Source organism: Canis lupus, chromosome 2 (genome assembly GCF_011100685.1).
Source record: "Canis lupus familiaris isolate Mischka breed German Shepherd chromosome 2, alternate assembly UU_Cfam_GSD_1.0, whole genome shotgun sequence".
In the NCBI taxonomy this organism is placed as follows: domain Eukaryota; kingdom Metazoa; phylum Chordata; class Mammalia; order Carnivora; family Canidae; genus Canis; species Canis lupus.
In genome coordinates this window covers 55330219-55346067 of record NC_049223.1, presented here as the reverse complement: position 1 = coordinate 55346067, position 15849 = coordinate 55330219, and the positions used below count along the sequence as shown (strand labels likewise).

The following is a 15849-nucleotide window of genomic DNA, read 5'->3' as shown; positions in this document are numbered from 1 at the left end:
CCCTTGCTTATGGAGAATAGTGGAAATTACAATGTTCTGAGTTAAACAAATATTTAATTTGCTCCATGTCCAAGGCAAATCAGATTTTAGGCCAACATATGGGCTCCAGCTTAGGCCTGGAGACATAGCCTCAGGTTGGGCCCCGGGGGTGAATGATGGGTATGGTCGTTGTCAGAAGTTTTTGCTGGCCCAGAAAGACTCAGCGTCATCCACCTTCACAAGGAATGGAGAGAGACCGAGTTCTGCTTCATTCTAAGACCCATCACAGGTTAGAGCTCCCTAAAGTGGACCCAGAATGGTTGATGAGTATTTAGTATTTAGCTTCTCATCTGCCTGGCTGAGTTCCCTTAGGGCAGGCACGATGATTTACTGATTTGGGGTTCCCTATACTTAGCACCACACCTGGAACATGATAAGTACTCGATACAGATATGATAAATCACATATATTTTTCAGTTCCTGGTGAAGAAGCCCTTTGTTAGGGTCTTTGGGTCTTTAGGTGGCTACAGAGATCTGGACACGTGCTGTGCTCTTGTATCCACGAGCCACAGTCCAATTGATATGTAGTGTAAGTATAAGATACATGCTAGATTTTGAAGGCTTTTTATGAAAAAATATAAGATATCTCAATAGTTTGTATGTTAATTATACAGCAATATTATAAATAATGCTTTAGGTATATTGGTGTAATTAAAATAGATTTGTGGTACACTATCTTTAAGATGACTCTCAATCACCCATATGTGTAATTCCCTCCCAGAGAATGTAGGCTGGACTCACTAGGTCAGTTCTAACCAAAAAAATATGGCAGGAGTGATAGACTAGAACTTCTGAGATTAGATTACAAAATCTACAAAATGCAGCTCCGTCTTGGGTGCTCCTTCTCCCCCACATTAGCTTGCCTCCTCTCCTCTCTTTTAGAGCCCTGTCCCCAGTGAAGGACAGACTGTCATGCTGAGGATGCCATATGTGGATGCGAGGCCCCGGAGGAGAGGAGTCATGTGGAGAACAGAGGCACACCAGCCAACAGCCAGCACCAAGTGTCAGCCATGTGAGTAACACTTTTTGGAAGCGACTCTCCTGCCTCAGTCAGTGTAGACCAGCCAAGAGCTTGACTGCAAACCGAGGAGAAGCCCTGAGCCAGAAATGATCCAGCTAAACCACACATCCACAGCAACTATAAGATAATAAATGTGTGGGTCAGGCAAGGTTTGGGGGTAATTTGTTACACAGCAATAAATAGCCAATACACAATTATAAATATTAATGTCAGTTGTTTTTTTTTTTACTTTTGACAATGGCTACCAGGGAGCGCCTGAGTGGCTTCATCAGTTGAGCATCTGACTTTTGATTTTGGCTCAGGTCATGATCCTCACGACCCTGAGATTGATCCCACATAAGGCTCCATGCTGGGCGTGGGGCCTGCTGAGGAGTCTCTCTCCCTCTCCATCTGCCCGCCCCCTCACCACCACCAGTGCTCGCTCTCTCTCTCTTTTTTTTTTTTTTAAAAAGCAGTGTAGGTACCATAAAGTTTTAAATGGCGTGTGTGCCTCCCATTGTGATTGTATTGGACAACACTGGTCTCTGTGGCTCAGAGTGCCACGAGCGCTCCATGCTTAATTTGGGACTCTAGGGAGTTGCACTCTAATTTATGATACAGAAAACCATGAAATATTTAGGTGTAGATCTTACAAAATGTGTTAAAATCTATAATCTTTGGCTAGAACAATTTGTGATATTTCCTTTCTAAACAACTGTGGATTGAGAGTCAAGAGTCACTTCAGTTCCATTTTCACCCCTACATCGCTGGAAACGGTACTCAGACCACTTTAATGTGCTCTCCAGCTCTAATATTTTATGATTCAACAACTGCTCACTTCAGCGTTTTCTTGCTACCAAGGAGCATTGGTGACGCTGGCGATAGCCAAGCTCAGTGCTTCTCGCTGTGTTGCTGTGTCGAACCAACATTAGCAGCTCCACTTCTCCGAAATAGTGAAGAGTGTGGCAAGTGGAGCAACAAAGGAGCGTGCTCCAGTGCGCCCCTGATGGCTCCTTCTGTCCCCTGCGCTCCTCCCCAGCCTCCCTGGAATCCTTACATCCCTGTTCTTCACCACGCCTGACTTTGACAACACCAGAAAACTGTGTTTTCATTTAGGAGTTTTGTAGCCAAGCTGGGAGTTGGGAAGAAATGAAGAACTTAGCTTTCTATTTATTTGTATTTGCAGAACCACAGAGAGCCAAGGTGATAATTAGAAAAACATTTTAGAAAACTGTATTTTTTATTGGATTTTATTTTTCCAGAACAGTGACAAGATCTTATAAATTTTCAATGGCTAAACATATCAGTTTCCATCTTTTGACCAGACGGCCACTCATCTGAGTCTCTTTTACTCCAGCTCTTTACAGATAATCATGGAATAAGAGTGTGGTACAAAATGAACACCATCTTCTGTTTTTCTTCTATATTTAATCAAGAAATTCTCTTCCTGTGCCTTTTTTTTAAAAGCTTTTATTTATTCATTTGAGAGAGACAGAGCATGAGCAACAAGAGTGGGAGAGGGAGAAGCAGGCTCCTCCCTGAGCTGGGAGTCTGATGTGAGGCTTGATCCCAGGACCCCTGGGATCGTGACCTGAGCTCAAGGCAGATGCTTAACCGACTGAGCCACCCAGGAGCCCTTCTCTTTGTGTGTCTTAAATGCATTTTATTTTGACAGCATGATTGCGGATATAATTAATACATAGCACTTCAAAGAGGGATGATTCCTCTAGTAGCATTTTGACTAAAAGTAGATAGTCTTTCAAAAGGCTCTCATTGACAGTTTCAATCACTTAAAGGTAATCCTTGATGGAGGGTGTTGAAAATATTCCAGCTTTGGCTTCATTGGTTGATTAAGTGAAGGACAAGGGACTGCTTCTCAGGCCATCATTCCATAAATATTAGTGGATAGTGGCTGCTCTGAAATTTTGTATAAGAAAGCTGAACAGGTTGATAGCATTAATTAGTATTACTTTGGCAGATGACATGTATTGTTTTATTATGTTTATTTCTATTAGGTCTTTAATTTCCAATTTTTTATAACACTACTTTCATGGATTTTAGATTTTCCTTTAGAGACTAATTTTAATCCCATGAGGGAATGGTGATGTGATGTCCCTTATATTGAGACAAGTACAAATCAGAGCTTTTTATTAAGTGATTATTTCAATTCTAGTTTTTTATTTTCAGTTTTCTAAATCTACATCATTTTTTCCTAAAAACTGTTAATGTTCATCTAAGTACACAAAATAAGAAAACCAGCCATTTCAGATGATACCAAAGCTTTTCCAAGTTTTCAAAATAACAGGATTAAAATCGTGTGTGTGCTGTTCTGTTTTCCATAGGCAATAACCCAGACATTTCTTCACAGAACTAAGCAAGTTGGCTTTCAAAATATACTGAACAGATGCTTCTGATAACTTTCTGAAACAAGTAATGAACAGCACAGTATTTTAGAGTATGCATATTTAAATGAAGATCTAAGAAGGATGGTTCTTGGTTTTTTTTCATTTTTATTCTCATTTAAAAACCAGTTTTCTGTGCTTCAGCATTCAGTATTAAGCAACATTCACCCAGCTCTTGGAGAGCTTTATTTTTTTTTTTCACATTTGCAGGCACAACATAATTTTTTTTTTTTCATAAAGAAAGCTAGTACTTTACCAGTGAAATTCTATTACTTTCTTCAGGCAATGGTGATTTATATTATAAAAGTTTAGTACCTGGGATTTTATATCTTCAGCTCTTAGAAACCAATCAAACTGTTTGCAGGCCTTTGCCTCCTCTTCAGGCCTCCTCCTCCTCCTCCACCTCCTAGACCGTCTCAGTCCTTCCCCAGCCACCCATGATCTTGTTATTCTTCATTCTCGTGGCCCTCTCTCCGAGGCAGACCCTCCACCTTTGGTGATTGTGCAACATCACAATCCCGTTCCGTTCCCGTTCCTGAACCTTAGACTAATCGGGCCTCCAGTGAATAATCATGCTCCTTCCTCCAGCTCCCCACACCCCCACCCCACTCGGCTGGTCAGCTGGGCTGGGTTGCCTGATAGGATGCTCTCTCTTCGTCTCTTCCTTGTGGATCCCAAAGAGGACTCACAAGGAGCTTGCCAGGTAGACCTAGCTTTAGCAAAAGAAAGTGCTAGTAGAGGAAGAAGCAGTTCTTCTCGGGACTTAAATTAACGTTAAAAAGAAGGAAAAGAGTTGAGGTGTAGTTTCCAGTGTGTGCAGGACGCATCCACTTGTCTTTCTAAAGCCTCGCCTGCTGCTGCCCCAGTGTCCCCGAGGCACTCCCACATCATTTGCTATTACCAGCCATGCAAATATTTTTCTAATTCCCAGGGCAAACTCAGCCTCACAAACAGGTGCCTTTTAGTGCAATCAGGATAAAATACACATGTGGCTATTATTCTCTGGCTTTGAAAAGGTGACGAAGGGCATAAGGGACTATCAGGCCAGGCCATCCCGGGGTAATTTGCCATGAGCCTCTGTGTGGATCCAGACCCACCCTTTGTTTGAGATCCAGCACGTGATTCCTGCAGATGACAGACAAGGACAGACTTGCAACAACATTATTTCAGGAGGATAATAACCAGCCGTCATAAATTCCTTTTTAAATAGTTTATTGCAGGTTGTAAGCTATTAACAATGACTTTATTTTTACAGCCCCAAAGAAAATAGTTCCTTGTTGCTGCTAGTCTCTAAAACCACTGTAGGACATTATAGTACCCTCAGAGAAAACCTAGACTTTCACGAAATGAATCATAAATAGTTGAGTCAAGAGAACCACTGTTAAATAGGAAAAAAGAGGAAGGGAAGAGAAAAAGAAATATCCGTCTGAGATGCAAAAGAGGTGCTCTGGGAGCTCCTTCCATGCAAATAGAATTTTAACCCAATTCTCAGGGCCACCCTCCTAAGTCTTCCTTTCCTGGGTGAACAAAGAAATTGAACAAAGAAATCTCTAAAAGCTTTAACAAGAATTATGTAGAGAAGTGAAAATGAGTTAGGAAGTCGCTCTTTCTGAGTTTTGAATGAGGAGCTCCCGGTTTCTTTCTTTCGTTTCATTTTGTGTTCTGGTGGGGGTAGGCTACAGCACTTCGACTAGTTCCTTGCACTAGAGGAGAGACATTACAATTTTCATTAAAAGTCTCACGTTTTCTTAGAACTTTTACATCTTGACTTTAAGTCATGCTGCGAGAAGTGTTCACCACTGTGTGTTCCTGTAGTTTCAGAGTACGCAACAGTACCTATGCTGTCAGTGGCCATCTGAACAGAAAATAATTGTGTAGACATTTAATTAGAGGAGATAGTTTATAAGGACGTGTATATCTCTTTTTCTTTTCCTTTGAAAATATGTTGGCTTCACTTGGAAAAATATATAAGCCCTGAAGTATCTTTTTGAAAAACAATTCTTGTGAAACACACATAGAGTTAAAACCATGCAAGTCAGGTACATGTGTGACTAATCATATTTTTGATATATCTCTCTGTCTAATCATTAACTTGAAATGCCATATAAGAATTTGTAATCCACAGTAAATTATTTCATAGAAATAATTTAAGAGGGCTGCTAATGTGAAACATTCTAGTTTCCACCAGCAGTTTGCTGCCAAACGTTGTAGGAAAAAAAAAAAAAAAAGGAATCCCAGATATAAGTTGACATAAATTATAGTGAATATAAATCTCTAATGATCAAGTGGCGGTTAGAGATTATTGCATTTAGAAGATAGGGAAAAAACATATTAAACACCAGGAAGTCTTTCCAGGGCCCATTTTACGTACTAGGAAACTGGATCTTTAAAAATCCCCTCAAAGCTTTTTAACATCTTTGTATAATGCCCGGCTCAATGTTGTACACTTCAAAATGTAACAGTTGAGTTCATTGAGCATAGAAAATAGAGGGGAAATCATATTTTAATTATCAGAGAGACGGCCTAAGCTCTATTTTTAAAATGTAAATTTTAGCTTTCAAACTAAGACCTTTCACTTTTTTCAAATGTTCTTCCCATAATATCCTTTTTGCAGAAAAAAATCAGAATAACTCCAAATGATAATTATCCAAGTAATAGTTATGAGAGGGTTTTTTTCCCTCTTTCAAATTTTTAGGTTTTCTGCAAAGCTGGAAACATTTGAGTGGAAATAATGTTCAGATTATAAAAAGCAGCAGCACATGAGTGAAATCAGCCAGAATTGGCCTGACAGGGAGTCAGAAACCAGAAACACTGACATGCAGCCCTCAAATGGCAACATTATTCAGGTAGAAATCCATAATTAGCTGAATTTTTTTTGAGTTTAAAGGATTACTATAGAGTACAGAAGGAAAATAGTAAGCCTGGTGGAGAAAATTAATTCCCTTTCTAAATCTTCATCCTTTCCGTCAAGATGTGCCTCCAAAGAAAGACAATTACGTCAAAGAAGGTTAGAGGCCTAATTCTGAACACTGCCTTTTAAGCACATTCTAGAGACCTATTAGACATCATGTAAACTGTAGACAGCAGCGTTTCTACCACCCCAATACTAAACATCTGTGCACCAGCTTCTTGAGAGCAGAAATGGAGACATATGCATTTAACATACTCCAAGAGCAGAGTCACAAGGGAAAATCTACCTTTCACCATATATGGCCATTGTGCAACTCTATCCAAGAACTCGACGCAGATATTTATGTAATATCTTCACTCCTTCTCCCCACAGGTTGGCAGAGGTTTAAGGAAATTCTTTGGGGAGGCCCCTGCAAAGTCACTCTTCTAAAATATGAATGGTGTTGATGGAAAAAGCTGAAGTGCTTTTTTGAGCATGAATCGGACTATCGCCATGTGGGTATGTCAGAGAGTTTTTTATTAATCTTTCTAAAAACATCTATGGATGTAAAATTCATCGTCATTATGCATATGAAATATTTTATTCGTGCTGGAGTTGTTTTACTTGTTTTTTTGTTTCTGGCAAGGTGAGATCTTGACCCATTCCTTTGGGGAATATCTTAGTATGCATTCAGATTCCAGTAACAGAAAAGAAGAGCCAAGGGAGAAAGTGAATACTGGGTGATATTTTATAATTCAAATTAAGTGACTTTGGGAAATTGTTGCCCATGGCTAGATTAACACCTCCCTGTTTATTAAAGAGGAGAAATACAACTAAAGGGCAGAGTTGCAATAGTGGTAAGCCAAAGGAGACAAGAGTGTTAGAATGTCACAATTTTTTCATGAGTATAGTTTGTATAATTAAATCAGTGTAAAATGTGAATGCTTGAGTACAGTGCATTTAATGAACATACAGCAGGCGTGTTCATGCAGTCACATAGGAAACTAGGATGTTTTAGTACAGACCTTTAAAGGTCCATCACAGAGACATGTCAGAAAGGCTGGATTCTAATTCTGCTCTGCTCTTTAGGAGCTTTCTGATGTGGCTAAGTCCCTCATCATAAAGAAATGGAGATAATTATACCTGCCCTTACCTCACAGTGATGAAGATCAAATAATAGAACAAATACAAGATTGCTTTGAAAACTGTCAAACACTTGGAAGCACAACATACTATTATTGCCATATTCTCCACTATCCTGCAATAATAGGATGCCATTTGCATGTCAGTGCTAATGTAGGTCTCCCACTGGGAGAAGAAAAACCAAGAGAATGCCATTGCCTGTACTCCTGCCCTCCCGAAGGAGCCCTCTGAGCATGGGGGAAGCATCATCCCCTGCTCCGGAGGGACACTCTGTGTCCAGGGTGTTCTCATGCTCACAGAGAGGGCATGGCTCTGCAAATCCTCCTCCACTTGTCCATCTCCCACAAATGTTAATAACAAAAATCCTCTCAAACTTCCCACATCAGAATATATGTTCGGATGATAGAGATGTTTCAAAAGGCCAATACTGCCTGGCCTATTCTCTCTTCATGCAACAATAGTACACTTACTGCTTCTCTACTCTGCTCACCCTTCCTGCAAAATATATTTAAAATGTGTTCAGTAAATTGTTACCTAGTAGTGATTTTAGCCTCGGGGTCCTGGGGGCAGGGGGGAAAGTCCATAAAAATGTTAATTATCTGGAGCATAGAGCTTAACATTCTGGATTCCAAGATGGTATTTAAGCCTATTTAGATTTTCTCCAAATTCTTTAAGGCTAATGCAACATTCTGAATGTATCTAGTAATCTCTAATTATTTGTGGAAATGGTAGATGTGAGAAGACCAGATTAAATCCACAGATAATCCCAAAATCTCATTTTAGCCAACAGCGTGGCTGTTTTCCCACCAAGCCCAGCACTAGAGAGAACATTAAGAAGAGCTGAGTGGAGTTCCAAGCTCCCCGTTCTTCTGCCCACCCTCCGATGGAGATGCTAATGACTCAGCCAAACGAAGAACGGAAGAGTAGCCAGGAGAAAGGAAACCGAAAAACCATGAGCTTGGGCCACCGCCAAGCTAGAAAAGCAGACACTGAGCAACTGGAAGGCACTGGAGACCTAGCATGAAGGAGCAGCCGGCAGACCCAGGCCTTGGGAGGACTGGGCTGCGGTTTCCAGAAGGACTAGGGCCGTCCTATTTGGTGCTGCCACACTCAGATCACGCTCTCTGCCCAGTGTGACCAGCGTGTGTGTTCACCCAGGGTGAACAAAGACCAAGCTTTAATCAGGAGCCGGGTTTCCTGGCTCATAGTAGGAAAGACCCGGCAGCAGACTAACCCAAGTGCTCTCTCCTCACTTGAACACAATTTGCTAACAGGATGAGGAAAGGAAGAGGAAGACCAAGACTTTGTTTTTAGGACCACTTTGTTAGTCCCCCTGGCTAACATCTCATTGGTTTCCCCCTCTTGGAGCTTTCTGGTTTTTCTAACGGTTTATTAAGGTCATGAGAGCAATGGCTCACAATCCTTTTGAACCTGGGTTTAGATTGTTTTTTAGGATTTTATGTATTTATTTGAGAAAGCATGAGCAGGTGGGGGGGGAAGGGAGATAAGCAGACTCCCCACTGAATGCAGAGCCCGAGGAGGGGCTCCATCCCAGGACCCTGAGACCACGGCCTGAGCCAAGGTCAGCCCCTCAGCGGACTGAGCCACCCAGGTGCCCCTACCACCCCCCATAGTTTTAATTAATATAAAAATTGTACATGGTCTGCAAAGATTATTTGAAATCTCAAATATCATCAGTGAAACAAATTAGCACGAGTCACTGTAGAATAGTTTTTTTTTAACAGATGAAATATCTTATGAAGCAATTTAATGTCTATGATGTATATAAAAAAAACAACCCACTATAGAAGTGCAGTTTGACTTTTCACAGCCTCATCCTCGTCCCCCTTTCCTGGGCCATTTCCATTTGTGTCGGGCTCTGTAGCCTAGAAGAACTTTTGGGGAGTTTTGGTTCAGATGCGTCCAGAATTAAATTTGGAAGCGGGAAGAAGAGAAGGGGAGATGATTTGATGAAGGGAAGAGAGCAGTTTACTGATGCGTCCTGGGGTGGAATGATGGGGATATGTGGAAGTCGTGCTGGGACATAGAAGAGCTGGCGTGGAGGAGCTACGGTTGGAGAACACAGAACAAGCACTGGTTCGGTCGAGGTGATGTTAAAAGCTGGCTCCTGCATTAAACTCTGAGCCACAGTGCTCAGGACTAGGCTCCAGCGCCTGCAGGGCCGCATCTGCAGGCCGAGCTGGGCCAGGCGGTGGGCCTGGGAAAGGGGAGCACGGCTGATGCCCTTGGGGGCCCTGCCCCCCTGCCCGCCTGCGCTCCGGGGCTCCGGGGCTCCCCGCGCCCTCCCCCAGACCCTCCCCCGACGCCCCCCCCCCCGCGCCCCGCCGGCTCCTCGCGGGCCACCCCGGGCCTCCTTTCCTGCCCCCCGCGGCCGTCGGGGGGAGCAGTGACACCCCCACCCCCACCCCGGGTCGGGGCGCCCCCTGGACCCCGGGCACCCGGGTCGCAGGGATCCGTCATGCTCGCGCTCGAGGAAGGAACAGAGGGTTCCCGCTGCCCGAGCCACCCCTGGGACCTTTGAGGCATCCAGGCCGCTCCGCTCCGCCCCCGCCCGGCTAGGAGTGCTGAGGACCGCGGGGACAGCCGGTCACCGGCCAGGAGGCCGCCCCGGACAGTAACGGGGAGCCGCGGAGGGCGGGGCAGCGGGTGTGCAGAGTGGAGGGGGGTGCGGTGTGGACGGGGGTGTGCAGGGTGGAGGTGGGGTGTGCAGTGTGGAGGTGGGGTGTGCAGTGTGGACAGGGGGTGTGTAGTATGGACGGGAGTGTGCAATGTGGACAGGGAGTGTGCAGTGTGGACAGGGGGTGTGCAGTGTGGACAGGAGGTGCAATGTGGACGTGGGGGTGCAGTGTGGACGTGGGGGTGTGCAGTGTGGAGGGAGTGTGTGTGCAGTGTGGACATGGGGTGTGCAGTGTGGATGGGGGGGTGCAGTGTGGACAGGGGGTGCAGTGTGGACCTGGGGGTGCAGTGTGGACGGGAGGGGGTGCAGTGTGGACCTGGGGGTGCAGTGTGGATGGGGGGGTGTGCAGCATGGAGGGGGGGGCGCCTGCGGGTACCTTGCAGCCCCCGCCTTCGCAGTCCTTCCTCCCCAGCCGTGCTGCTGTGTCCCATCCAAGGTTTCTCCAGGGGACAGTAATGCGCCTAAGAACGCTGAACTTCATGCCGGGGCTTCCCTTACCACCCGGTCCTCGTCCAAGGAGTAAGACCTGAGTAACAAAGCTTAGCCGGAAGCCTGCTTTTCCTTCATACAGCCCAGCTCCGTGCTGGTTCAGCGTCCTGTGTCAGGTGAAATTATTCATGAGGCTCCGAGCAGAGTTGGTAAGTCTTACCCCTTCCTCCTAGAAATTCCAAGTGGATTTAAATCACTCCCTGGTTGCTGCAGAGGGTCTGTGTTTTATGGGACTTGTCTACTGAGCTTTGAAGTATTTGCTCACCAAATCTGCTTCTCAGCTTCCAGCTCCTGGATAAATTACCCGCCCTTCTCTCTGCTGCCACTCCCCCTGCCCCCCTTGAGTGGGAACAGTAGAGACGTTCCCCGGAAGATCGCTTGGAATGAGAGCTCCGGGACACGGAGTCTGTTGCCAGGCCTGGGACACCCATGTGCTGCATGCTTGAAAGAGAGATTTCAGATGTCTAACGGATCGTGCAGGGAATTGGGGCCCTTGGACCTTATGCTGTGCACAGATTTATCCCTTTCTCACAGGATCGCTTAACTAGTGTCACCATTTAGTATCAAGCCTGGTCGGTCGCCTTGTCAGGAAAATGGCCATTAGCACACTCATACTTTACTCATACTTTAGAGAACACATTAAAATCCTCGTGTTGAAAACATCTTGGGGCTTCTGTGAGGATTGCCACTTGCCAGAGGTTAGTGTTAATTGATGTCAGGCAGGTCTGTTGCAAAGACTGTAGACTTTTATTTATTTTTTGTTTGGTTAGGGCTAGAGAGGGTAAAGAGAAAACGGGCAGCTAAGGGCCTTTGGGGAGCCAGGAGGCATTTTGCATCATCTGCCAAGCTACTTAAAAAAGCGTGGTCACCCGGCCTTCTGGATGCTCCAGACGGGATGTGGCGAAGGTGTGCTTTCAGGGGTCTGCCCTTATGCTCCCTGTGCCTAACAGGCCACTAAAATCACCATTCTTCTCATTTGCACAATGTGCTCAAGAGATAATTAAAGACTTCCCAGGAGACTCAGGAGCAGCCACCGCTGGAGTTGAGATAGGTCACATTCCTACGATTCACCTCACCAGGGGCCTCAGCTGCACAGGGAGTCCTTGATTCTCCAGCTGGGCCTTCCCAGGAAAAGGACAAGGACTCTGTGACCCTCTTCTTATTTAGAATTTTACTAAAACAACATCATCGACAACAACAAAAAAGAAAAACAAACAAGAAATCAAAATACACAAAAGCATAGACATCTGGCAGGTTTACAAAGCGCAGATTTCTTACCCTAAATTAATTAAAGCCTGTCAGACTTGGCTGATGCTGGCTGGCTCTGGCTGGGCTCACGGCTTCGGATTCCTTGTCGCCCACATCACTGCTGATTCATCCGAGGAGGGAGTTCCTGCCACTCTGCTCCCTGGTTGTCTTCAGGGGCCTCCAACTTGGCTGGACTCCCACTTCGGAGCATGTCCCAGTGCAGAGTCGAGATCCCTCCCTGCGCCTTTTGGCAGCCCCGGGATTTTCCGGAGTGGCAGGCGGGAAGTTGGGGCCCTCACCTGTCACTCTCCGCTCCCAGGCAGCCAGCCCAGGCAGCAGGCCCTGCCGCACCCATCCAGACCTGCCTACTTGGTACCCACCCCTCCCCTCCCCACCTCTCCCCAGCCAGCCAGCACCGCTGAAAACCACCTGTTTTGTGTTTTGAAAGCCTGCCTGGAAGCACCCCCATCCTCCACCCTCTCAGACCTCCCACTGAGTTCCAGTTTCCTGTGCAAACTCCAGATTTAAGTCGAGTCAGTTGAAGAACAGAAGAGCCTGCTGCCTATTCAGTCCTCTCCTTCCTGGGGCAGAAATACAAAAAACGCCCGGGGGGCGAGGGGAAGGGGTTGCCAGTGGTCCACTGTCAGGGCAAGAGCCGTCTTGTAAAGTCCTAAGTCTGGCAGCCCCTGGGTGGGGGCGCGGGGGGATGTCCTCAGACTTGTCAAGGTCATCTCTGCAGGGCTCCACGTCACTGATTAGTCCCCTCAAATGTTCTAGAAACAATTTCACGGGCAAAAACCATGCCGGTGCCGTGCCCTGTGCTATGAAATGTCGACCAGGGGTAAACAGATGCACAGACACACATGGAGGAAACTTGAAGTTCCTGACTGGCAGTTTCCGAAAGTTCTGGTGATGCTAATTTGTTCAATGATGTTTTTAGCTTTCTGCCAGCATTTGCTACCAGCTAAATGGGAGCAGGTGCCACGGCCTGGAGGAAAACTTTTGGAAGATAAAAAGCTTAGAAGTGACAAAGCTGTCCCCGCGTGGTAGACAGAATGGTGGCCCTCCAGGAGTTACCTCCTCATCCACAGAACCCGTGAAGGTGTAGCCTTACCCGGCAAAAGGGACTTTGCAGATGGGATTACACTGATGGTCCTGGTCCTGAGATGGGAAGATGGCCCGGGGCGGGGGAGGGGGGGGAGAGGCAGTGGGATCACAAGTGTCTTTATAAGTGAAAGGAGGAGGCGGCAGCAGCAGAGTCAGAGAGATGCTGGACTGCTGGCTTCGAAGATGGAGAAAGAGACCAAAAGAATGCAGGAAGCCTCTAGAAGATGGAGAAGGAAAGGGAATGGATCCTCCTCCAGAGCCTCCAGAAGAAATGCAACCCGCCCACATGTTGATTTTAGCCCAGCGAGCCCCAGTTCAGACTTCTGACTTCTAGAACTGTGGGACAATAAATTTGCATGATTTTAAGTCACGAAGTTTGTGGTAATTTGTTACAATGACAACAGGAAATCGGTATTCTCCCTTAACTGTTTATGGGACTTGGATTTGACGGGAGCGCTTGGGTACAATGTGAAGAATTAAAACACAACAACACCCTGTTCACTCGTTTTATTTATTTATTTATTTATTTATTTATTTATTTATTTATTTATTTTTATTGGAGTTCGATTTGCCAACACATAGCATCACACCCAGTGCTCATCCCGCCAAGTGCCCCCCTCAGTGCCCGTCACCCAGTCGCCCCCACCCCCTGCCCACTTCCCCTTCCCCCACCCCTAGTTCGTTTCCCAGAGTTAGGAGTCTCTCATGTTCCGTCACCCTCACTGATATTTTCACTCATTTTCTCTCCTTTCCCTTTATTTCCTTTCACAAATTTTATATCCCCCAAATGAATGAGACCATACAATGTTTGTCCTTCTCTGATTGACTTATTCCACTCGTTTCTTGAGCCGTCGGCCGTCACTCCCTCGCCGCCGACACTAGGTCGGGTCGGTGCTTGGCCACTGATGCACCAGCGAGAACTTTCTGCAGTGGGTGCCGTGGGCGCTCAGCCACACTGAGGCTCAGGCCGGCCCAGGGCCGTCCCTGCGGGCCCCGCGCCGCCCTGCTGCCGGAACAGAAAGGGACAGAAGTCCTGGCTGGTGCCTCCGGCCGTTCGGTGCCCGTCGTCGGGAGGAGGTCGCAAGCACTGCCCTGGGTCCCGGGGCCGCCGTGCCAGGAGCCCCGTCGGTGGGCCGGCGCTGCGGTGCAGGCGGTGAGCAAGCTGCTGCCTAGGAAGCGCCCTTGGGCTGCAGACAAAGTGGGGGCTGTGCCGGGGGCGCCGCTGGGCGGGATGCCCGCGTATTCAGAAGTCCCAGGGTGCAGAGGTTGGGGCCGCTCTGTCCCCACGCCACCTGCCAGGTTGCCCTGCACGAGCTCGAGGGCAAGCAGGGCCCAGGCAGGGCCGCGGCCGCTGGGCACCTTGCCTGCTTGGTGTCGCGGTCCCCACTGCCTCCGTGTCGCCTCGGGGACTGGAGAACCCTCTGGATGCCTTGTGTTCCAGCAAGAGAGCAGCCGTGCTGGCGACTGAGGCCTCGCCCGCCCCTGGCTTCTCCGCCTCGGGGGGCAGGGGCCAAGCCGGGGCCCGGAGTCCTGCCCGGGAGCAGCCCAGAAAAAACTTGCCCTGAGTGGTTCAGTGAGCTCGGAGCTAGAAATCGTACATTTATTTTGCTCTATGACAGTATAATTAGCTTTTCCTCTTGTGAGGAATGAAAGGGCAGCGTGCTTTCTGACAGCTGTGGGAGCTGCCTTCCTGCCTGGATAAGTCTAGTATCCCCCGATATTGCCACACCTGTTTAAACAAGGAACAAACTAGGTATTTATTTGAAGTTCAAGAGGCCATGTGAGCCACGGCCTAAATATAGGCCTGGATATAATTATAAAGATACTTAATTCTTTGTTCTGAAAGACTTTTGCAGCCCGCTGTTCTCGCAGAGGCTCTGGCCGTTTCCTTAAACGTGTGTACTTCTCAGAACGAGGAAAGGCCGGGGTGGGGAGGCCTCATGGGGGGCAGGGTGCGTGTCCTCAGAGCGGGGAGAGATGACCTCCCGATCTTGTCGACGATCGGACTCTCCGGTTAGACGCGGACACAGATGCGGATCTCTGGGTGCTCCCCGGTAGAGTCTCCCCTCGGGCTTGGGACGGAGCCTGGATCTTAAAGCTCCCCGGCTGGGGTTTGGGAGCCCGGATCCCGCGGTCCCGGCGTGCTTGAATTGAAGGTCTGTGCAGGGCAGAGTGGGGGCACGCGTGTCTGGATCCCACTGGAGAAGGCTCAGGGCCCACCGCGTTTCCTGCTTTGTCCTGGAGGGGGAGCTGCTGCCGTTCTGAGGGAAGTCAGCCGGGTCCCCGCAGGCCCAGGGCAGAGGGCACTGGGTGTGGGAGGAACTGGAGCCTGGGACACTAGCCAAGAAGCAAGTGCCGAGAGGCAGATGCAAAGAGCAGAGCCTGGACGTGGGCCAGGGAGGGGCAGATTCCAGCGGGGCGGATCATGTCCCCTTGGGGCCTGGGGGAGAGGGAGGAGGAGCTCTGGGTTTGCAGTGGTGGCTCTGCAGACAGACCTGGAACTTGGGGTCTGAAGTGTGACAGTGACCTGTGGCTCTAGGCGGGGAGGCTCACTGGCTGGGTGACCTCCAGTATGCCTCCTCCCCACCAGTGTCCCCATAGGGGCTCCTCTGCTGGCCTGACCTGTGCCCCTGAGCGGTGCCCACATGCCCAGGACAGGGAGCTCCCTGCTGCTGCGCTCAGAGCATGAGGCCAGAAGGTGACATTTGTGAGACAAGGGATTTCAGCACCTCCAGGGCAAAATGCCTTGCAGATATTTGCAGAATGTCTTAGTGACAATTGAACATATGCAAATGAGTGATGAAAAACAAAGCCAAGAGTGAATCTGCACGAT

The 15849-nt window shown here is 47.6% G+C and overlaps 1 long non-coding RNA gene across 1 annotated transcript; it reads left to right on the top strand.

Annotated features, from left to right (window-relative positions):
• The first annotated feature begins 926 nt into the window (after positions 1–926).
• Positions 927–9593, top strand: LOC111094659. Its single transcript, XR_005355010.1, has 3 exons — positions 927–1051; positions 6725–6850; positions 8258–9593. It is a non-coding gene; the product is annotated as an uncharacterized LOC111094659 (long non-coding RNA).
• The last annotated feature ends 6256 nt before the right edge of the window (positions 9594–15849 follow it).